At 44.2% G+C, this 24,516-nt stretch overlaps 1 protein-coding gene and 1 pseudogene across 5 annotated transcripts in view; both read left to right on the plus strand.

Annotated features, from left to right (window-relative positions):
* Positions 1–24,516, plus strand: part of PHF21A (PHD finger protein 21A) — a 228,779-nt gene that overhangs the window by 126,895 nt on the left and 77,368 nt on the right. The window lies entirely within an intron of this gene.
* LOC146357529 (uncharacterized) lies at positions 3,663–10,591 on the plus strand (annotated as a pseudogene). The gene has a single exon (XR_014790245.1). The product of XR_014790245.1 is annotated as an uncharacterized LOC146357529 (transcript).

Raw genomic sequence — 24,516 nt, forward strand, 5'->3', positions numbered from 1 at the left:
TCGCTTGCCATGAGACCTTAGTTATCACTGTTCTGAGTTTTTTAAAATTGGCTTTCCTAAAATCCAGGGTACGCATTTGGCTGAACTCGGCTTTTGCTTCCTTTAGAACCAAGAACTCAAGTATAACATGGTCACTTTCCCCCAGAGTTCCTGTAACTGCTACTTTATCCACTAAGTCATCTTTGTTGGTTAGGATCAAGTGAAGGATAGCCAATCCTCTGGTTCCTACCTCTACTTTCTGTAGGAGGAAGTTATCTACCACACAAGTCAGGAATTTCCTGGAGGGGCCATGTTTTGCAGAATTTGTCTCCCAACAAATATTGGGGAAATTGAAGTCCCCCATTACTACTACATCATGCTTCCTTGAAACGTTGGGTATTTGCTTTTCAAAAATTTCATCCTCGTCTTCTCCTTGATTGGGTGGCCAGTAGTAGACTCTGACCACCATGTTCCTTTTATTCTTTGCTCCATTTATTTTAACCCAGATGCTCTCGATGGGGCTACCAAACTCATCCTCCTGTATTTCTGTGCAGAGATATGTACACATCATTAACATATAGTACAACCCCACCTCCCTTTCTGTTCCTCCTGTTCTTTTTGTCCTTCAATGGCTGTATTCCAGTCATGAGAGTCATCCCACCAAGTCTCAGTTACGCCTATCAAGTCATAATTTCCCTCCTGTATTAAGAGTTCAAGTTTGTTCTGTTTGTTTCCCATACTCTGGGCATTAGTATATACACATCGAAGACCATGTGCTTTATAGTCTGGCTTTCTTTCTACACGCTTGTGAAGACTATTATTGGGCGCTGTTAGAGCTGTTCTCTTTGTTGCAGTGCATGAGCCTTCGTCCATTGTTACCCCCAACTTTACATCTCCCTTCCCCGTAGGATTCAGTTTAAAACCCTCCTGATGAAGTTCTTCATGCTGTGGCCAAACACATTCTTCCCAGCCTTTGTGAGGTGCAACCCGTCCCTTGCCAACAGTCCATCTTCCAGGAAGCATAGCCCGTGGTCCCAGAATCCAAATGTCTTGCGCCAGTACCACCTTCATAGCCAGTCATTCACCCGGAGTATTTTTCTTTCCCTTTCTATCCCTCTTCTAACTACTGGAAGGATGGATGAGAAAACTATCTTGGCCCCCAAGTTCTTGAGTTTCCTTCCCAAAGCTTCAAAGTCTGACGTGATTTCTTTGTAGCTCTGCTTGGCGGTATCATGTGTTCCCACATGGATGAGAAGAAAGGGATACCTGTCAGTGGGCTTTATTAGTGCAAGCATCCCTTCAGTCACGTCTCTAATCCGTCCTCCCGGGAGACAGCATACCTTGCGAGTCCACGGGCCTTCACGACATACTTGGGTTTCGATCCCACGCAGCAAGGAGTCTCCCACTACTACTTCTCTTCTCGTTGTTCTAGGCCTTGGTTTCATCACCTCTACTTGACTGACCTTCAGCCTCTTGCTTGCTCTCATACAGGTTCCCCCATAATTCTTCCTCTGCAGGAAGTAAGCAACTTTTATTTTCCTGAGCGTTGTATATGCAATTTTAATCTTGCTGACTGTTTTCATGCTGTTTTATATCATTTTGTGGGTTATTTTTAGCTTATTTTGTTTTTTGTATTTATACTTTAATTGTTTGGGTAGGGAGGTTGTAAACCACCCTGGAAATAAGATGGAAAAATTGTATAAAATACTTATAATAAATCTGATAGGAACAGATTTAAATAAAAACAGTGGTAAAGGCAGGGGAGGTTTAACTATTCCCATGTGTGTTAATGGCCTCTAATATGATCCCTCCTCCCCTTTCTCCTTAGGGTATTTGGTTTTTGTAAGGTACTAGTACCTGGATTTTTGTACTGTATGTAGAGCCCCAATATTAAGCAAGCAACATAACTTAGTTGAAATGTTTGGGGTTGTATGCATGTAAAACGTGAAAGTGGAATCATAAATGGGTTGGAAAAAAGAAGTTAAAGGACTTCTTTCAGACACTGATGTATTAAAAATTGGTATAGTGAGGCACCACCCTATTTTAAGCAGAGTATAATAGAATAGCTGTTTTCAAAGTAAAATGCGTAGAGGTTAACTTGACATATTTATTCTGGAGACGACATGAGAGTAGATAATTCTCTTTGAGAAATCATGGAGGTTGGGTGAAGTGCCAGATGACTGGAGGAGGGCTAATGTTGCCCCTATCTTCAAAAAGGGTAAAAAGGAGGAACCTGGGAACTATAGACCAGTCAGTCTGACATCAATCCCTGGGAAAATTCTGCAGCAGATGATAAAGCAATCCATCTGTAAGCACCTTGAAAGCAATGCAGTGATTACTCAAAGCCAACATGGATTTGTCAAAAACAAATCCTGCCAGACGAATCCGATCTCATTTTTTGATTAAGTAACCTCCCTTGTGGACCGTGGGAATGTTGTAGACATAATATACCTCGACTTCAGCAAAGCTTTCAACAAAGTGCCCCTTGATATCCTGATGAGCAAACTAGCTCAAAGTGGGCTAGATGAAACAACGATCCAGTGGATCCACAGTTGGCTACAGAATCAGACTCAAAGAGTGCTTATCAATGGGACCTTCTCAAACTGGAGGGAGGTAACAAGCAGGGTACCACAGGGCTGAGTCCTGGGCCCAGTGCTCTTCAACATTTGTATTAATGACTTGGAGGAGGAGGTGCAGGGAATGCTGATCAGATTTGCAGATGACACAACATTGGGCGGGATAGCGAATACTTTGGAAGACAAACAAAATTCCAAGTGATCTGGATAGACTGGAGCGCTGGGCAGAAAACAACAGAATGACATTTAATAGGGATAAATGCCAAGTTCTGCACCAAGGAAAAAGAAACCAAATGCACAGTTACAAGATGGGGGATACGTGGCTCAACAACACTACAAGCGAGAAGGATCTTGGAATTGTTGTAGATCACAAGCTGAATATGAGCCAACAATGTGATGTGGCTGCAAAAAAGGCCAATGCTCTTTTGGGCTGCATTAATAGACGCATAGCTTCCAAATCCCGGGAAGTACTATTTCCCCTCTACTCAGCACTGGTTAGGCCTCATCTGGAGTACTGTGTCCAGTTCTGGGCACTACACTTTAAGAAGGATGCAGACAAGCTGGAGAGGGTTCAGAGGAGGGCAACAAAGATGATCAGGGGACTGGAAACAAAGCCCTATGAAGAGAGACTGAAAGAACTGGGCATGTTTAGCCTTGAGAAGAGAAGACTGAGGGGGGGAGATAGGATAGCACTCTTCAAGTACTTGAAAGGTTGTCACAGAGAGGAAGGCCAGGATCTCTTCTCGATCATCCCAGAGTGCAGGACATGGAATAATGGGCTCAAGTGACAGGAAGTCAGATTCCGGCTGAATATCAGGACAAACTTCCTGACTGTTAGAGCAATACGACAATGGAACCAATGACCTAGGGAGGTGGTGGGCTCTCCCACACTGGAGGCATTCAAGACGAGGCTGGACAGCCATCTGTCAGGGATGCTCTGACTTGGATTCCTGCATTGAGCAGGGGGTTGGACTCAATGTCCTTGGAGGCTCCTTCCAACCCTACTATTCTATGATTCTATGAGATCTATACATAATTGGTTTACACGAGTCACTGACCTGTATGACACTCTGCAAGTGAAAAACAAATTTCCCCCTACAACTTCTATTTGCAATTTAAAGGATTATCATTTTATTAGATTTTTTTTTACCACTTCAAGAGGAAGTTTTAAAAAGAATAATGAATGAAGTGTAGCACTAAGTAGGCTGTACTTGCTGTCTGTCTTGATCTCACCTCGGCAAAACACAGGGTTCAGTGAGGTGCATATATTATACTTTCTAGTTTTCAGAAACTATTTGATCAAGTGTTTCAAAAATCATCCCAAGTTTTGGTTCTTAATTTGGCTTGTACATAAGTAGGACATTACAGTAAGAATATGTTGAGCACTTTTTTGATCAAGTTATAGCATGTTCAAGTGAATGTGGCTACTAAAAGAATCTCTTTTTAAAACTGAAATTATCTCAAAGTGATTCATTGACTTGTATGAAATGTTAGTAATCAAGCGCTTAATGGGAGGTCATGGTGAATTCTTCTGAAGAAAATCTGACCTGAACATCCTAACTAATGCTACTTTTGAGTTCATAAGAACATAGGATTTTGTAAACTCTGATTTTTCCCTTTAGAATTAAATTGAATTTAGAATAGATTGTCGGAAAAGAAAGTATATTTGGCAGATCTTTCATTGTTCTCGGTGGAGCTGCTGTAACTAACGGACAGAATTTGTCTCTGCATTGGAACGTGTTATAAATGGACTTGTTGACTGAGCCACAAGGCAAGCTCTTTTCCTGAACTGTATTTTTGGGAAGGAGTTAAAATAAAAAATTGTCGTGCCTAAAATAGTCATAGGAAATAGATTGCACAGGGAATAGAACTTTTCAATATTTGGTGTTATCTATTCTGTAGATAGTTCTACACTGCAGAATTTTACTTGTTGATTTTAGAGAATGTTGTAATTTGGTACTTGGTTTTATAATCTTTGGCCAATTGCAGCCTTCTGTTTAGAGTGTTGCTCCTGACTCAGTTGTCCCAGTTGCTGCTATAATTTTCTAATGTCTCACAGTGCCTGCAGGAAAGTAGAAGGAATAGAGCAGCATCCAGAGCCACCTTGTTTAACACAGGACAGAACTATGATGGTTACATGTGTGGCTCCTTTTAATAACTATTGGCCATTTTAAGACTGGAAAGAATAGAGATTGTACTTTGATTTTTGTCCCTGCTCTCACAGAGGAGAGCAATTTGTGGCAGTAGCATTGGTGGAGAGTGGAAGAGTAGAGTGAGTATAGCAGGGGTCCAGTTCTTCTTTGTGGTCTCTGTGCATCACACAATGGGCTCTGCGCCTGCACTGAGTCTCATTTGCAAGGTTTCTATAGCTGAGGAATGCTTTTGGCAGGAACCCTCCTCCACCATCCACTGTGCATGTCTACGGTGTTCCTGCCCGTTCCCTCAGTTCTCTTTCGACCACCATAGTGGATAGTCTTCTTCGGAGCTTCCTCTATACTAGAAAGAGAATTGCAGCATTTTCTTTTCTTCTGCTGCTGATGATTTGATGTTGTTATTCGTGCTTGTTCTTGTTGTTCTCCCTTGTGTTGGTCGTTGTCCCACAAAAAAAAAAATTCTTCCTTTGTCATTCGTCTGTCTGTTGACTGCAGCTGCGGTGTCGCTTATGGCAGCAAAGGTACCTTTTCATAAGTGTGTCAAGTGTGGGAGTAAGTTGCCCCCCCCCCGACTCTCTGCCTTTTTTGTTTGGGTGAAGGCCATATACCCGGTTCCTGCTCCCTGTGCCAATCATTTATTAAACAGGCATGAAAGAACAGATTGGACAGGCTTAAGGCAGAGCTGTGGAGAAGAGTGTTACTGGCTATGGATCCAAAGAACGCTGCAGGGTCTTCTGCAAAAGACAAAGTGGGGACAAGTATGTCTTCGTCTTAAGTCGATGTCCCCTTGCCCATCAACTTCTGTGGAACGGGCTAATCCTCCGACTCCAGGCCGCTCTTTAGCACTCTTGGTTGTGAGGAAGATCACTAAAAAGGCAAAGATTCCAAACTTGGGATCGAATGGCCTTAAAAAACAGAAGAAACAGAAGGCTGCCAAAAAATCTCCCAGACCGAAGATTCCGGCACCTCCTCCTTTGTTGGACTCACCAATTCGTGTATTGTCACTGGTACTGACTGCTCCTGTCATCGAGCTGGTGTCGACGGTGTCTGAGGGTGAAATTTTTGGATTTCTCCCCTCCACTACCAGTCTCTCGGGATTGAGAGATTCCTCCATCTGGAGATTGTCAGTCACCAGTGAGGCAAGAAACCTCACATCTCTGCTTCTCATCTCCTCCTTGGGACCGAGACTGTTTTCATCCTGGGCTGTGTCGTTCCCCCTATGGGGATTGCCGCTTTGACTACGTCTCCATATGGTGACTGGGATAGGGGTTCGGAGTGGTCTTGCCCTCCAAAACACCCTTGCCACTTCGAGGACTGGTGTACTCTTCGGGACCGAGTATTTCGTTGGCCGCTTCAGATATTTAGGAGCAGTTTCACCTTGGTATTTACTGCAGGCATCAGTTGCTGTTTGTCATCCCCCGGGAGAGATGAATGAGTTTCTCGTGCCTCCACCCATACCACCCCATTCCTCTTCATTGCCGTGGAGTCAGTTGGACCCACCCAAACCGACTCAATCAGAACCACAGCCAATTCTGCCTGCAGAACGATCGCCATGGCCAGCTTCGCATCATGAATCAGCTGATGATTACCAGTCGACTCATCTTCGTATTCCTATATCCCGCTTTCCATCCCGTCTCTGGATGGGGTAGTGGGATCCCAGGAGGGAGCTTTGCCGTCAGAGGACAACTTTACTGAGCAAATCAGTCAGATGGCCCATTCTTTGGGCATTGAAGTACAGCAGCTGGAGGAGCATATTCAGGACTCCGTCTTTGATGCAGTCCATACCAAATCATCGAAACCACTTGTGGTGCCCTTTCTCCTGACCCTCCTTCAGACTGTCCTGGAAGGCTCCAACTTCCATGGCTCCGACATCTAAGCGACTTGAATCCCTGTATAGGGTGCAGGAGAAGAACGCGGCATTCTTGTATTTACACCCACAACCCAACTCTGTCATCATGGAATAGGTGCAGGGACGGTTGCAGAAATCTCATGTGTCACCTGTTGACAAGGAAGGGAGGAGGCTGGATCTTTTGGGTAGGAGAATGTATTCCTCTGCTACTCTGGGACTCTGTGTGGCCAATTATCAGGCCATGATGGCCAGATACCAGCTGTTCCTATGGGAAAAAATGGACTCCCTTTGTGTCTACCTCCCAGAGGACCAAAAGGATCTCACCAGTGTCTTCCATACTGAGGCTGTCAAGCTATCGAGACAGCAAATTAATAGCTCTCAACATGAGGCGGACTGTAGCGCCAAGTCGATGGTTGGTGCCATCGCCCACAGGAGGCATGCTTGGCTAAGGTCTGCAGGCTTGACTCCTGAAGCCAGGTCCTGAATAGAAGACTTGCCCTTTGACAGCGAAGGGCTCTTTAACTCAAAAACCGACAAGCAAATGGACTCTGTCCAGAATGCGAAGACGACCGCCTGTAAAATGGGCTTGGGGCATCAACCTGCACAGCACCAGTAGAGAAGCCTCAGATGGTTTCGGCCTCAACCGTATGCAACCAAACAACAATCTGACCGATACCAATGCTACTAGCCCACCCAACAGCAGAAAAAGCAGATGGTTCCATCTTCAAAGTTTCATCAGAGTTGACGCAGCCCTGAGCCATCTTCAAAGCATCGCCTTTGACTTCCAGATGTTTATTCCTCCCGATCTTCCCAGTCGACCTGTGTTCAGATCTGTTCTGGCATGTTTCCTGCTGACCTGGAAGGCAATAACATCGGACACCTGGGTGTTAGATACAATTGCTCTGGGTTACATGATAGAATTTCATACTCTTCCCACCCGAGGGACTGTATGCGTCACTCCATTGTTGCAAGCCCTCCTTCTGGAGACGTTCTCCCTGTGTCAGAAAGGAGCTATCCAAAGAGTCCTTCCATTCCAGCCAGCAGATGGCTTTTTTTCTTGGTATTTCACCTTACCGAAGCAGGACAGAGGCCTCCATCCCATCATGGACTTAAGGGACCTAAACAAGTTCATCACCCCCAGAAGGTTCAGTATGATCATGTTGGCTACAGTTCTCCCGCTTCTTTGAAAGAATGTTTGGTTTGCTGCCATAGACCTGAAGGGTGCGTATTTTCATATAGCAATTGTGGACGTGAACCACCGGTACCTGCATTTCATCATTGGCACCAACATGTTCTTTTTCGGGTCCTGCCCTTCGGTCTGGCAACTGCTCTGAGAGTTTTTACAGAGTGTTTGGCGGTCGTATGCGCATACCTGAGACTACATTGAATTGAGATTTATCCTTATTTGGATTACTGGCTCCTTGTATCGGACTCCAAAAGGGATCTTTACCGTGCCATTGAGATTGTTCTGAACCTTCTGGGTGTGCTGGGCCTTTATGTCAACAGATAAAAGTAATCTCTGGAACCTAGTCAACGTCTCCAGTTTATAGGAACGCTACTAGATTTGACAGTTGTACACGCTTACCTTCCTTGAAACCGGCAGGATCAGCTGGTTACTCTCACGGAGACTGTCTTTCTTCATTGACAGGTCACCTCCTGCACTGTTCAAGTTTTGCTGGGTCACATGGTGGCTACAGCCGCAGTTGTTCGATGGGCGAGATTTTGGATGTGGCCACTGCAGAACTGGTTGCTCTGAAACTTCGATTCCACCTGGGATGCTCGATGTTGCTGACTCATGATCCCAGATGAAGTGTTGACATCCCTTTGTTGGTGGATGCATCCGTGCAACTTGGACCAAGGCATGCCCTTCGTCCAGCTGTCTCCTACATGGATCCTGACAACAAATGCATCTCTCTCTGAATGGGGAGCCCACTGCAGTCCGTTGCGGATGCAAGGCCTTTGGTTGGCAAGTGAAAGGAAGTGTCACATAAACTTCTTAGAGTTTCTGGCGGCCTGGAAAGCAATGCAAGTTTTCGAACCTTATCTTCAAAGTTGACCTGTACAAATCCTGACTGACAATATGATGGTCTTGTGGCTTATCTGGAAGTAAGGCGGGACGTACTCTTCCGTCTTGTGAACCTCACCCTAGACATTTTCCAATGGACAATTCAGTGGGGCATTTTTATTTTTTTTAGTGCTCTTCATATCGCTGGTCAAGACAATGTTTTGGTAGATGCCCTAAGTCGGGCGTACCAGTCGACTCACGAGTGGCAGATGTCGACTTCCATTCTGGATCGTCTCTTTCTGGACTGGGGCTGTCCCTCAGCGGATCTGTTTGTGACCCCAGCAAATGCTGTGTGCCCTCACTTCTGCACGAGAGTGGGGATCAGTCAATTATCTTTAGGCGATGCATTCCAGATACAGTGGTGAGGGGAACTTTTTTATCTGTTCCCACCATTTCCTCTTCTCTCCAAGGTGCTCCAAAAGATAACACACAACAAGATGGACTGTATTCCAATTGCTCCTTGGTGGCCGAGACAGCCATGGCTTCCAATCCTACTGCGTCTGTCAGGAAGACAGTTCTTGCACCTTCCGCAAGTTCCAGACCTTGTTTTTTGGGACCGGGGCAGGATTTGTCACCCTGATCTCGATCGACACTTTGAAGCTAACGGCTTGGAGGATTTGACAATGACTGTTTTTCCTTGAGTTCAACTCGGAGTTCAGGCAATCTTGGATGCAGCTAAGAAACTGTCGGTCCTGTGCTGCAAAGTGGTTGTCTTTTTTTATGTTTGCTAGTCTTCATGCATTCAGTCCTCTTCAGGCATTGGTTGAGAATGTCCTTTTCTTTCTCCATAGTTTGTTTCAAAAATGTTTAAAACTTTCATCCATAAGAATTTATTTGGTGGCTCTTTCTTGTTACAGAGGGCCAGTTCAAGGTTTTTCCCTTTTTACTCACCCTACTGCTCATTAGTTCCTGCGAGGTCTAAAGAACCCTGACTCCTCTGCTTTGAACTCTGGTTCCTCAATGGAGTCTCTTTGTTGTCTTGCATGCCCTTCTCTCAAAGCCCTTCGAACCTCTGGTCATGACAGACCTTCATCTGTTATCGTTGAAAGTTGCCTTCCTGGTCACTATCACATATTCTTGATGTGTAAGTAAAATCTGTGCCTTACGAGTGGATCATCCCTACATGATCTTCCACAAGGACAAGGTTGACCTGAGACTGGACATTGACTTTCTACCAAAAGTGGTCTCTGATTTCCACGTCAACCAAATTATATCGTTACCAGCCTTCTTCCCAGACCTTTCTGACCTGGAGAGAAAGTTGCATGCTCTCACTGTCAAGAGAGCATTGGCGTTTTACAAATTGAGGACAGCACTGTTCCGTACCACACAGCGTCTTTTTGTTTGTTGTGGGGGCTCCAAGAAGGGTCACTGTATCCTCCCAAAGTCTAGCTTCATGGATTGTGCAGACCATTGGTCTGGCTTATGACTTGTCTGGGTTGGCACGCCCGCCTCACATCAGAGCGCATTCTACTTGAGGAGTGGCCATGTCTGCAGCTTTCGCAAAAGACGTACCACTGTCGAACTTATGCAGGTCAGTGACTTGGTTGAAACTGTCGACATTTGTGAAGCACTACAAATTTGATGTTGGGGCACATTCCGACTGTGTGTTTGGACAAGCCATTCTGTCATCAGTCTTGGCGTGAGACACCTACCCACCACCGGTAAGTGAGCTTGTTAATTGTCCATATGTGTGATGCACAGAGACCCAAAGAAGAAATGCAGGTTGCTTACCTGTAACTGTAGTTCTCTGAGTGGTCATCTGTGCATTGACTCAACCCTCCCACTATCCCCGCTTCTATATCAGTGTCGAATGTGTTGTTGGTACAGAGTTGTGATTGGTTTCCCTTGGGTCCGAGGCCACATTAGGCAGTCTCAAAGAACTGAGGGAACAGGCGGGAACCCCCTAGACATGCACAGTGGATGGTGGGGGCGGGTTCCCGCCAAAAGCGTTCCTCAGCTATAGAAGCTTCCCGAATGAGACTCAGTGCAGGCACAGAGCCCATATGTGTGACCGCACAGATGACCACTCGAAGAACTACAGCTACAGGTAAGCAACCTGCATTTACTGCTCCTGGAATGTTTATTAGTTATGTTGATTTTAGTGGTGAAGGACATGACCGAATCAACACTTCTGTCCAATCAGGGAGTCTGTATAGCTTAGCCTTGCAATAATGGTGGGATGGTTGTTTCCCCATACTTGATCCATTCACGCCTCTACATTCTTGTTAGTGTGGTTATAGTGGGTCTATATTAATTAACTACGAAGCTAAGAAACCACATATTACCCCGTTAGTAATTCCAGTTTTCTGATTGGGAACGTCAAACAGTAATAGACGTAAATATCCCATCAGGTATAATATTTGGTATAGCAGTGTTTATGTATTTGGTGCACTGTCCTGGAATCCATTCAGATGAAGGCTGCTTTAGAAATATTTAAGATAAACAAATAAATAAATCAAGTAGTGGCAGTTGCAAATCTATACTGTGTAACAGTTCTTGTGGAAGTAGAATAGTGGTGGTTATGGGAATGGAGCAAATGTGTTAAAGAAGTGGTCAAGATTTGAGGAAAACTGTTAATACTCCACAAAGATGTGTCTGGAGCTCTTTTTGTCCTCTAGAACTAAGAAGTTAACCTGGATTTCTGTCCTTGGTGTTCAACCAGCATAGGAAAACTTATGGAAGAACACATACTCTGTCTGTGTAATCGTTAAAGAATATCAGAAAATGAAACTTGGATTGTGTGTGTAGTGAAATAACCTTTCTAAGGGTTTGCAAAAATTAACACTTCACTATAGTGGTAGAAGGCATATCTTCATGGAACAAACTTTTTAACGCACCGCTTAAAAAATAGGTCATAACAAGTGGCCATTCCCCAGCCATTGAGCTTGTGCATTTAGATCTTACTATTTTGGTCACCAAAGAATCCCCCAATTTGGATTATAGCTATAAAATGGTCTAATTTTATTTGTCAAGAAATTTCTCAAACTTCAGTTAAACTAACAGCTACCCAGTTGTGTAAAGAAAAGCTCTTCTGTCTTCTGGTATATTAAGTGGGCTGGTGCTTTATACAAATGCAAGTCAACAGGATTAGCACATATAGCAGTTTAAGGAGTGCATCCTCTGTCCCAGCATTTTTGATCAGTAAAATGAAAATAGAATACCTAAGCTTTGTCCAAACCATTATTGACTTTCATTCTGATTTATCTCTTAATTCCTATGCAGTCGTTCAAAAGTTTATAGTACAGATTCAAAGTGCTGGTATTAACATTCAAAGCCCTTAACGGCTTGGGGCCAGGTTATCTGAAGGATCACCTCCTCCCATATGTGCCTGCCTGGACCTTAAGATCATCCTCAGCGGCCCTTCTCTGTGAGCCCCGCCAAAGGAAGTGAGGCAGGTGGCTACTAGGAGGAGGGCGTTTTCTTCTGTGGCACCCCGGCTGTTGAATGAGTTCCCTAGTGAGGTTCGCCTGGCACCTACATTGTATTCTTTCCGGCACCAGGCAAAGACCTTTTTATTTTCCCAGGCATTTTAACATTTTAGCTTTCTAGACTTTTAGCTTTGCTGTTTTAAATCTGTATTTTAAATTACTGCACTGCTGCTAGGTTTTATTCTGATTTTATTCTGGTTGTATTGTTATACTGTGGTTTTAATGCTTTATATATTTCATATTGTTTTATTGTGTGCTCCTTGGTTTTAATTTTTGTGAACCTCCCAGAGAGCTTTGGCTATTGGGCGGTATAGAAATGAAATAAATAAATAAATACAGACAGACAGACAGACATGGACAGTACAGGAATAAAAATGGAGAAACAACGCAATGGCAGGCTGAGGGACAAAATGTGTTAGCTGCTGCTCCAGTAGACTTGACTAGACCTAATGTGCTTAAGTTGCAGGAGGGTAGATTTTGGTTGAACATTTAGATACACTTATTAATGGTAAGAGAAGCTTGCCAATGTTACCTATTACCTGGAGGTTGGTGGGCTCTCCTTCACTGGAGGTTTTCCTTCAGAAGCTAGATGACTCCCTGTTGGGACTGCTCTAGCTCTGGGATTTTCTTCCTTAAGCAGAGGATTGGACTTAAATTTTTTATTTAGGGCGCAATCCTATGGCTGCTAGACAATGTATAGACGACCATAGGATTTTTTTGGTTTCTGGGAGCCAGGGCTCCGAGCTCGTTTCTCAGAAACCCGGCTCCCTGCCCCCCCCACCTCACAGGTGGTGCAGTTCGTCCCCGGTCCCACACTCATAAGAGCAGCATGGAACAGGTGAAAAGGGGGAAATCCTGGGGCCATGGAGCGGAGGAGACTGCAGAAGCGCCATTACGACACTTCCTGTGCACCGTCCGGCCTCCCCCCCCCCCCGCTTTAATGTTAGACAGCTGAAATACGGCCATGTAGCTGCAAATGCAGGGCAGCTGGAGTGCGGAGGAGATGATCCCCTCTGTGCTCCACTCGCCCTGCATTGGATAGAGTTCAGAGGTGGCCGACTAAAATGTGCTTCTGACTGTGGCAGGACTGAGAGAAGGGCCTCCCCTGAAGATCTCAAAACGCAGGCAGGCTTTTTGGGAAAATATGGTCTTTCCAGTAGCCTGGTCTCAATTTGTATAGGGCTTTATGGGTCATAACTAGCATTTTGAATTGTGCCTGGAAACAGACTTAGGTAGTCATTGAAGCTTTTGTAACAAGGGAGTCATGTGCTGTCTCTAAGCAGCCCCAATCAGCAGCCTGACCATAGCATTCTGGTCTAACTGAAGTTTTTGAACACTTTTCAAAGGCAGCCCACATAGAGTAGGTTACAGTAGCCCAGACAGCATGCAACTGAGGTATGCATGACCATAGCCAGATCAGACATCTCTAGGAACAGACATAGTTGGTGCGCTAGCCTCAGCTATGCGAGCGCGCTCCTGGCCACCACTGAAACCTGGGCATCTAGGTTCAGGGCTGAATGCAGGAGTACCCCCAAACTATGAACCTTAGTCTTCATTGGGAGAGTAACCTCATTCAACATAGATTGAATCCCTTTCCCCTTGTCTGTCTTTCAATCTGTGTTTTTTGGGTTAAGCTTCAATTTGTTCGCCCTCATTCAGTCCGTTACTGACACCAGACACTGATTTAGAACTAGATCAGCTTCCTTGGATTTAGATGGAAAGGAGAGGTAGAACAGGTGTTACTAGCATACTGGTGGCACCAAGCCCCCAAACTCTGACCAACCTTTCCGAGTGGCTTCATATATATGTTAAATAGCATGGAGGCAAGATGGAACCCTAAGGACACCACAGGCCAACAGCCACCACATTGAACAGGAATCTCCCAGCACCACCTTCTGAAATGGCCCCTCGATGAAGGACAAGAGCCACCATAGAACAGTGCCTCTAGATTCCATCCCAGACAGTTGCTTCGGAAGGATACCATGGTCACTGGTACTGAAAGCTGTTGAGAGGTCCAGGATAGCCAACAGGGATATACTCCCGCTGTCCATTTCCCAGTGTAGACCATCCACCAAGGTGACCAAAGCCCTGAAGCCAGACTGAAATAGATCTAGATAATATGCCTCATCCTGAAATCCCTGGAGCTTAGAAATCACCACACATTCTAGCACCTTGCCCAAGAATGGAATATTGGAGAGTGGCCAGAAATTTTACAATACAGTGCGGTTCAGGGAGGTTTTTTGAGCAGAGGTCCTACCACTGCCTCCTTTAGACAAGACAGAATCACATCTTGCCATAAAGAGGCATTTACCACTACCCTTACCCACTTGGCCAGTCCCCCCTTGGCCGCTTTTATAAGCCAGGAGGGCAAGGTTCAGGACACACATGGTAGGCTGCAACTCTACAGCACCCCCCCCCCGATGCTATGTATCCTGAGTAAGTCACATGAGAGGAAGGAATCCAAACTGCTGCTTGAAATGGCATGCTAGGGCTCATGGGCAAATGTTTCTGGGGATGTGTTCCAGCTACCTTGAAAATAGTTGAGCCATACTTTGAAGTCAACTCCAAGGCATATGTTATTGCCTATTATTTTAAGTACCGAGCTTGCAAGAGCAACGTTCCTTGTGAAGTGTGGATTGATCCCACAATGATTACTGTGGGAAGGTTAGTACCTTTTCGAGGTCCCCTGAATCATAGCTGTATGCCTGGGGTGGCAAACCTGTGGTCCTCCAGATGTTGGACTCCAGCTTCAACTCCCAACTTCCCAGCCAGCAAAGCCAATAGTTGGGGATGATGGAAGTTGTAAGCCAACACAATCTGGAGGGCCACATGTTCTGTACCCCTGCTGTATGCAGTAATTTTCCATTTTTGATGTCATGATAGGCTCCTTGTAATTAATTTTATTTTTCTGATGTTCCTAAGATAATGTTTGATTTTTTCCCAACCTTTTCCCCAAAGAGTCCCAAAACAAAACTTGGGAAGCTTGCCCCTAGCCTCCTAGCCAGCCCCCATCTCAAAACATACCCTGGAAAGGGGGGGGGGATAATAGAACTACTGTGACTGCTTCAGCAGTCTCGCATGCTAAGACTTCAGCACTTCTGGATTCTTCCAAGTGTGCTCAGAAGATCCATTCTTTTGGGGAACCTGGGAAATAATTCCCAGTGCCTCTCTGCTTAATAAGTTGAGCTAGGATAGATTAGGAACTACTTTCCCAGCTCACTTGCAGCAGCCATTTTGAACTTTCACCAGGATAGATCTTGAGTAAGGAAGATGCTGAGCCGGGCCAACCAGCAGGGGGATTTGAGCTGTATTCATAATGACCTATTTTCTAAACTGGGGAAATTTAGAAACAACCTAGGGGAGTTTGGAAACAATTGGTGCCATTGTTCCAGATTCCATGAGAAGGTGCATAATCAGTGCACCTCAGGGAACTGTTTCATAGCAGGGCTGGGGGTTGAGATTTGGTATACTGTAGGGTGTCAGCACTGGAGACGTGGATAAAAGTGGTTTAATGTCTAATGGTGTGATTGTCCTAAAAATGTTAGATACGTTTGAAGGAAGCTTGCATTAGGAAATTAATGTTGGTTAATCTTTTGGCTAAAATTTACTTTATGAACTGTTAATAGGCTTCTGTGAGGGAGATCGATGCTCTGAGGGCAACAAAGATGGTTATATACAAAGAAGAAACTTGGTGTGAGGTGTGTGTGTTTTTTTAAAAGAGTACGTTTTACACTGGATCGTTACTAGATTTTCTCACTTTAATCTCTTAAATATAACCAGTTGAAAGAAAACTAATTGGAAACTAAACAGACAATACTTTCTTATTCCACTTAATCACTCTCATTATGGTGTGGATGGAGAGAACAAATCCCTGTATGTCACTTGACATGTTAATTTTTGTATGTTCCAGAGTTTCTTGGGTTGGTTATGTTTTTTTAAAGAGTTGGTTCTGTTAATATTTGCTACATTCAATCTATGTTTAGTTGGATCTCAATTCTAGTAAATGTTGTAGGCTGGCATGTGAAAACTCTGTTACAGTATACATCAGACTTCCCCAACCTGGCATCCTCCAGATGTGTTGGACTACAACTTCCAGCATCCCCAGCCATTCTGTCTAGGGATGATAGGTGTTCTAGTCCAGCATATCTGGAAGGTCCTAGGTTGGAGTATACAATAGCCATAAGCGTTGCTTTACAGTATAGCCAACTTTACAGCTGATAAGCCACAAAACCAAACTTTTCTCCTTGCTTCGTTTTACTTTATTATGCCCAATAAATGTAGAATTTAACATTCTATCTGTTATCTGTCTGCCTTGTTTTCTTTGCAAACACAACTCCTGTCTCCACATTTGTTAGACTAAGAGAGTAGGTTAAATTATTAGAATACTGTCCTCTGAGACTCCTAAGTGAAACATTAATGTCAGAGCTGTTGTATAGCAGTACAATCTTTCCAGATCAGCAGCACATGAGAAGTACAATATGCAGACTGGATTTTCTGAAGTCATCATTTTTTATTTAAATATTCATACTTCAACAAAGAGGAGAAAGCTGCTGACTTATGAAAATGTTCCAAGATTTTGTTTTTTTAAATGGCCCTTTTGGCATTTGAAGGGTGTGAATGCTACTGCAGGCCTACAAAATTGCTTTGCAGTATCTATCTGCTTGTGTCTATATTAATGTTAGTTTTAGATATATATTTGAATTGGCTGTAATTTCTTTGTAAAAGTGAAATAACTTGCAAATAATATTTTATCCATTCCCCTTAATGAATGAGGAGACATGTTCCAGAGAGGTAGCTGAGTTATTTTGTTGCAGCAAAAACAACAGTGTTTTGCGGGCACCTTCACCAAATTCATGGCATAAGTTTTAGTGGCCAAAGTATGGCACAACTCTTGATTGATTTTGAATGAGAGGTGATACCAATCTTTTGTATCTATACGTGTGTATGTGCGTGTGTGTGTGTGTAAAATAAAGTCTTGGAAATCAGTTTGTTTTGATAAAACTGAACAGTGCCTGTGGCAAAGCAATTTAACAAGAGCACAGTTATTTTCATTAAGAACTTAGGACCTTTGATGTGTTAATTCAGCCTTCTTGTCCAGAATTTCGTCTTTATTTATTGAAGAAGTTGTGTCCTGCCATTTCTGCTCCAAAGAGAGCCTAATATAAAAATAATACATTTCCAAATACATAAACAACCTTAAAACAATAAAATATTTTTAAAAATGGTAAAGGGAGAACCCCCCCCCCCCCCCCACAACACAGCGTCAACTTCCTGTTTCCTTCAAAAGCACTGTGAAAGAACAGGTTTAACTTGTCTCTGAGAGGAAAGGAGGGATGGGGTCTACTGAGCTTCTCTTGGGAAAAAATGTGCCACCGAAATACAAAATAATAAAAATCAAGTGAAACAAACAATTTAAAATAGGCTCTGCTGCTATTCTTGTTTCTATAGTCAAGGCCCTAACTAAAAACGAATGCCCACCAAAATAATACCATATTCAAAATGTGCTTTAAAAGCACTCAAAGAGGCGAACATACATACCTCTCCTGGGATAATCATTCTGTAGTCTGGACTCCACAAATGAAGATGTGATTTCCTTTGTCTCCACCAACTGGACTTTGTGTAGCCTCTGAAGCCCTTCTTTTTGTTCCCAGTGTTAACAGGTACTTTTGAGTAGGCTCATGTGGGAGGAGGCAGTTCCTGAGAGAGCCTTGTCTTAGGCTTTCAAGGCTAAAGCCAGCATTTTGAATTGAGCCCACAGAGTGACTGCCAATGAAGCTGAGATACAACGAGCATAATATGGTCTGTTATACTAGCTCTGGGCAACAATCTGGCAACGAAGTTCTGAGCCAAACAAAGCTTGCAGAAAATCTTAAAGCGTGTTCCCATGTAGCATACATTACAGTAGTCCAGCCTGGAGGTGACCATAAATGACTGTAGCCAGGTCTGTCTCTTTTGAAAGGAAGCAGCTGGTCAACCAGATATTTGATAAAGGGCATTCTTAGCAAGATATGATGTGTATGAGGTTATGCATTGAGACCTATCATGAAATGAAGTAAATTGCAGGACAGTATTTGTATTTACAAGTGGGATTTGCAACAAAATGTTTTAGTGTAGAGTGCTGGGTTCTGGCCAGCCAAGACTCCTTTCCAGGATACCTCCTCTACACAGTTTTCCATTTTTGTCTTCTCAACAGCCAGCCCCTGTTCTGTGGCCAGCTGTTTTGGGGTTTCCCCCTTAGCTTTTTAAAGTTGTTTTTGTACTTTTGCAAACTTTGGGCTCCTCTGAGTATGTGGATACTTCCCCCTTGTACATGAACGATCCAGTTTTTCTTCAAATCCACATTTGAAGAATGAGTTCACTGTTGATATCTAGGGCAAGTGGGACCTGCAGTGAGGAATGCTCCTGTTTGGGATAATCCATTACTTTTCACCTCCTACCTAGTTTTGTTCTCCTACCCTCCCCCCCGCCATAGTCTGCCCACTGAGCATGCTCAGTCCTCATTGGTCTGTTTTTAGGATCCCCACCCCTTGTCCCCCCCCACCCTAATATTCTTTGTATTTCAAACCTTGGGGTTCCCCCAAACCTGCTGGTACCTCCCTCTTGTATGTGGATTGTAGCGTTTTAGTTACATAAGGACTGACACTTGGAGAATTGAGTTCACTATTAGTATATATGATATTTTATTTATAGTGTGTCTAAATATGACAAAGCTTAAAAAACACAGTCCCTGCCCATAGGTTTACAATCTAACTGACATGATACAAAAAGCAAAAGGTATGGGGGAGGGAAGAGAAAAGCAAGCAAGTTCAGGCACTAATTCTTCATAAAACCACATCATGGTCAGCAAATTTTATACCAGAGCACCTTTCTATATACTAGAATGTCTGGAACGTTGCTGGCATAGTTTGGCTTTCACCATTTACCTATAACTACAAAGTAGTTCGGTATGCCCATCACCCATGGGGCTGCCTTTCTCCTGAGGCTGTACTTCTGAAATTGCTTTCAAAACAAATTAAAGTAAAATCCCTAAACAGAGACTTGAGTTTTTCTTATTAGTACAAATAATGGTAGTTCCTATGCTTAAAGGTGTTTGGAGGTTGGACTGTTTGGGACTATACTGGCAGGGATTCTAGAATGGAACATCTGCAAGTGGAGTTGCTGCATAATGCTATTCTAGTTACCTTAGTCAAACTCCCTCTCCTCTAATTTCTCAGATAAGTTCGTGATCTCCCTGTGTTCAAAGAAGCTATGGAAAATGCAGTTGTGTGTCTCTAGTGAACTATACCAAGCGATGTACTACACAAGACAAGATTACTTAGTTTTTGTTGTTTTATGTCAAATGGATCTTTAAAAGCTTAAGTTAAATTTCAGTTAAAGATAATTGGATCTTACAAAACACTGACTTATGTGGAATAGAAGATGCGGGGGCCGGGAGGGTTGGTTGTGGTCAGGTAAGCAAAAGCATGCATGAGTGTAACTATATATACACACACAATATAGCATATTGTCAATGCTGAGTGTTTGTTATCTTTCATATCTTTTTTTTTCATACAGTGGTATGCGTAGATGTTTTAGTATACGAGTCTAGAGAATTAGTTAGAAAATGTGTTTGTAGTGCTGAAAGCCCAGATTTACCACATCACCTATTTGTGACTTCTACAGTCAGGGCCAGAAATATTGGAACAAGGATAACTGTTTTGGCAGTTGGCCTCTGTACACCACCACATTGAACTTGAAAGGAAACAGACCCAGTTGGGACTGAAGTCAGGACTTTCAGCTGTAATTCAAGGGGTGTGACAAAAGTGGGGCACTAACCATTCAGTAAGGACAGCCAGTGGCATACACGCTCCCCCCCCCCCCATCGTAGGTGGCTCATAAGTAATGGAACGAACCAACATCATTTCAGACTGAAGGATCACCTGTAATACCTGGATGAAAATCCTTTGCAGTCAATGACTGCCTAAGTCTGGAACCCATGGACATGACCAAATACTGAGTTTCCTCCCTCAAGATGCTTTGCCAGGCTTTTACTGCAGCTGCCTTCAGCTGCTGCTTGTTTGTGGGTCTTTCTGCCCCCAGTGTTGTCTTCAGTAAGTGAAAAGCATGCTCTATTGGGTTGAGATCAGGTGACGGACTTGGCCATTGAAGAACATCCCACTTCTTTGCCTTGAGAAACTCCTGGGTAGCTTTTGCTGTATGTTTTGGGTCATTATCTATCTGTAATATGAAGTGGCGTCCTATCAGTTTGGCAGCATTCGGTTGTATCTGAGCAGAAAGTATACACCTATACACTTCAGAATTTATCCTGCTGCTTTTAACAGCAGTCAGGTCATCCAAAAACAGCAGTGACCCGGTTCCATTGGCAGCCATACATGCCCATGCCATAACACTGCCTCCACCATGTTTGACAGATGATGTGGTCTGCTTTGGGTCATGAGGTGTTCCTTTCCTTCTCCATACTTTTCTCTTCCCATCATTCTGGTACAAGTTAATCTTAGTTTCATCAGTCCAAAGAATCTTATTTCAGAACTGGGCAGGCTTTTTAGGTTTTTGCTGGCAGAGGCTAATCTGGCCTTTATGTTCTTGAGCGTTACCAGTGGTTTGCACCTTGTTGTTGCACCTTATTTACATTCATAAAGCCATCTCTTGACTGTAGATGTTGACAGTGACATGCCTACCTCCGCAAGAGTGTTCTTGACCTGGCTAGATGTTGTGAAAGGGTTCCTCTTCACCATGAGCAGAATTCTGCAGTCATCCACTTTAGTTGTCTTCTGTGGTCTTCCAGGCCTTTTGCTGTTGCTGAGCTTGCCAGTTAATTCCTTCTTTTTCAGGATGTTCCAAACGGTTGTATTGGCCACTCCCACTGTTTTTGCTATCTCTCTGATAGGTTTATTTTGTTTCCTCAGCCTAATGATGGCCCCCTTCATTCGCATGGACACCTCTTTGGACCTCATGTTGGGAGTTCCAGTGAACAGCTACCAAATGCAAATGTCACACTCAGAACCACCTCCAGGCCTTTTCTCTGCTTGCTTGGTCATGGGGTACCCAGGAAACAGGCCACACCTGGCCATGCAGCTGCTTGTCAGCCATTCGTTCCATTACATATGAGCCACCAACGATGGGTGTGTGTGTATGCCACTGGCTGTGCTTCCTGAATGGTTAGTGCCCCACTTTTGTCAAACCCCTTGAATTACAGCTGACAGTCCTGCCTTCGCTCCCATCTGGGTGTGTTTCCTTTCAAGTTCAATGTGGTGGTGCACAGAGGCCAACTGCCAAAACAGTTATCCTTGTTCCAGTATTTCTGGCCCTGACTGTATGAGACTGGGTGAGAAGTTTCTGCCCCAGTATTGTAATCATGATAGTTTCCAAGACTTGAGGAACAAATGGTTGCATATCTGCTTAATGGGACTGATTTTGTATATAACGCAGGGTTGCTTTGTTTCAAGATTTTGTTTTTTAAAAGTTGTCATTGACTTGTCATGGGTATCTGAATATCAAATAAAGTGGCAAACAGCCCCATAGATAGGTCCTTTTCAAGTTCACATAAAATGTACTTGGTTTTCATATGACATCTGTTGCATTTTGGAACCTTTAGCAAGAAAAGGACAAAGCAGACTTGTTACTTATAAAGTAGGGTAGGCCTTGATCCTTGGGGGAACCCCACTGCTTAGGAGCTGGTGTAGCTAAGAGTATGAGCTGGGAAGTCCGTAACTCGGTCTCACCTTGGCCACAGACTCACTAGGTGACCTTAGGTAAGGCACTGTTTTCTCAAGCTTGGCACCTCACCTACATTATGGGGATAGCAATTATTCTTCTTCATGGTCTCTATGACTTACACATACGGGTTATGCACCTGCGCAGAACCATCATTTGGAACACTCTTGAGCTAAACAGAGTTTTAGGTGGGAGCCCCGCCCACCTCCTCTGCATACACTCCAGGTGTGGTTCCCACCTGCCTCTCAGTTCCCTTTCGTCCGCCGGAGCAACTAGCAGGATTTGGAATGTTTTCTCGCTTCGTGGTTAAAATATCTAAAAATCCTACTGTCCCCTCTTGGGACGCTGAACAGAGTTCTCTTCTTTCTCTTTCTTACTTTTCTGTCTTCTCTGAGTTTTTTCTTTATTTCTTTTTCTTCACTGTCCCTTTGGGGCGCATGGCCTCCAATGCCTTCTTCAAAAATTGCACCTGCTGTGGCGGGAAGATACCATTGATTGACAGACACTCGAACTGTCTTCTCTGCCTCGGAGAGGCACATAGGGTGGACTCTTTTACCAAGCAGGGCAAGAAAAACAGAATGGCATGCCTCTGTGCCCTATTGTGGGAACAAGCCTTCAAGGCAGCTGATATAGGTGCACTGAACCATCCTCTGCATACTGCCTCGGCCTCCATTTGGAAGAAACCAGCTCTGGCTGTTTCTCAGCTTCTTCCAGTGCACAACATAATGGAAATAGTTTGAGGGCAACCATTCTCAGTACTGGGAGTACCAGTATCGGGAGTACCTTACAGTACTGACAGCTTTGGCCAGCAGCTTGAAACTGGCCCTTCGGTACCGTTGCTCGAGACTGAGCAGGTCAGGCTGACCAGGTCCTGAAACAAATGCCCTGCTAGACACCGGGTTCTGGGACCGAAAAACAAGAAGAACATAGCTCACATCTAACCCAAACCTATGCCAGCCATTTCAGCCACACTTGGCACAGATGGTGCCTCAAACTCTCATGTGACCGCCAACATGGAACTTGGAGAAACTACAACTCCTGCAAGACCATAACTCCCCAGACAATATCTAATGCCTGGGTTTGGTATCAGAAGGTGAATTAAGGGAATGCTTCTTGCTGGAACCATACTACTACCTACCCTGAGACTATTCCCCAAGAATGTATAGATCCCCTCGGTACCGACAAACCTCACCGACTTACTTGGCCTCTTCAGGAGATTTTCTTCATCATTGCTACGATATGTCATGGGAGAGCCATAGATGCCCCCGCTTCCACAGGTCTCTTTCTCACTATTATGATGACCATTTACCTCCAGGATGGCATCACTATGAATATAGATCGAGACTATCAGCATGATCATCTCCATCGCCGACATCCCCCCCCCCCCCGGTCTTCTTGTTGTTCAGTCGTGTCCGACTCTTCGTGACCCCATGGAACATAGCACGCCAGGCCTTCCTGTCCCACGCTCTCTCCCGGAGTGTGCTCAAGTCCATATTCATTGCATCGGTGATGCTATCTAGCCATCTCATCCTCTGCCCTCCCCTTCTCCTTTTGCTTTCAATCCTTCCCAGCATCAGGGTCTTTTCCAGTGACTTTTCTCTTCGCATTAGGTGGCCAAAATATTTGAGCTTCAGCTTCAGTATCTGTCCTTCCAAAGAGCAGTCAGGGTTGATTTCCTTTAGGATTGACTGATTGGACCTCCTTGCAGTCCAGGGGACTCGTAAGAGTCTTCTCCAGCACCACAGTTCGAAAGCATCGATTCTTCGGCGCTCAGCCTTCCTTATAGTCCAGCTCTCACAGCCATATGTTGCTACTGGAAAAACCATAGCTTTGATTATACGAACCTTTGTCGGCAAGGTGATGTCTCTGCTTCTTACTATGCTGTCTAGGTTTGCCATAGCTTTCCTCCCAAGGAGCAAACGTCTTTTAATTTCATGGCTACAGTCACCGTCTGCGGTGATCTTGGAGCCCAAGAAAATAAAATCTGTCACTGCTTCCATTTCTTCCCCTTCTATATGCCAGGAAATGATGTGGCCAGATGCCATGATCTTCATTTGTTTAATGTTGAGTTTCAAACCAGCTTTGGCACTCTCCACTTTCACCCTCAGCAAGAGGCTCTTTAGATCCTTTTCACTTTCTGCCATGAGGATGGTATCGTCTGCGTATCTGAGGTTGTTGATAATTCTTCCGGCAATCTTAATTCCGACCTCTGATTCATCCAACCCGGCGTTTCTCATGATGTATTCTGCATATAAATTAAATAAGCAGGGCGACAATATACAGTCTTGTCGTACTCCTTTCCCAATTTTGAACCAAAAGCAACTTCTAACTGTGCATCACCATCTCAGTATCTAAACCATCTGATGCTCAGCTACTGGAACCTACTGCGGTACCAAGCTTTATGTATTTGCAACTTGTTCTCCACCCTCCTCTTCAGGCCAACTTCTTTCAAGACGTAACCCTAAAAAAACTCCTGGAGTCACCAGCTGTGACACTTACCGCTGGCAATACAATTTACCCAGCCATCACTGGCCCCTAACAGACAAACTCTGTTCTTCAGCACAGAATAACTGTTGCTAAAGCTCGTCTTCCACCTCTTCTGTCCAGGCTTCAACCTCCTCGCCGGACGCCACCGTAGGGAACAAAATCCTTTCTCCCTGTCAGGTGACATCAGGCCGTACGTGGAGCAAATCCTCAGAATGGCAAAATCCCTTTGACTGGAGATTAAAGTCCCCCTGCTCCCAGTCACGGA

The sequence above is a fragment of the Heloderma suspectum genome, chromosome 1 (genome assembly GCF_057233095.1).
Source record: "Heloderma suspectum isolate Gila_16-S chromosome 1, 16-S_ref, whole genome shotgun sequence".
Lineage (NCBI taxonomy): Eukaryota > Metazoa > Chordata > Lepidosauria > Squamata > Helodermatidae > Heloderma > Heloderma suspectum.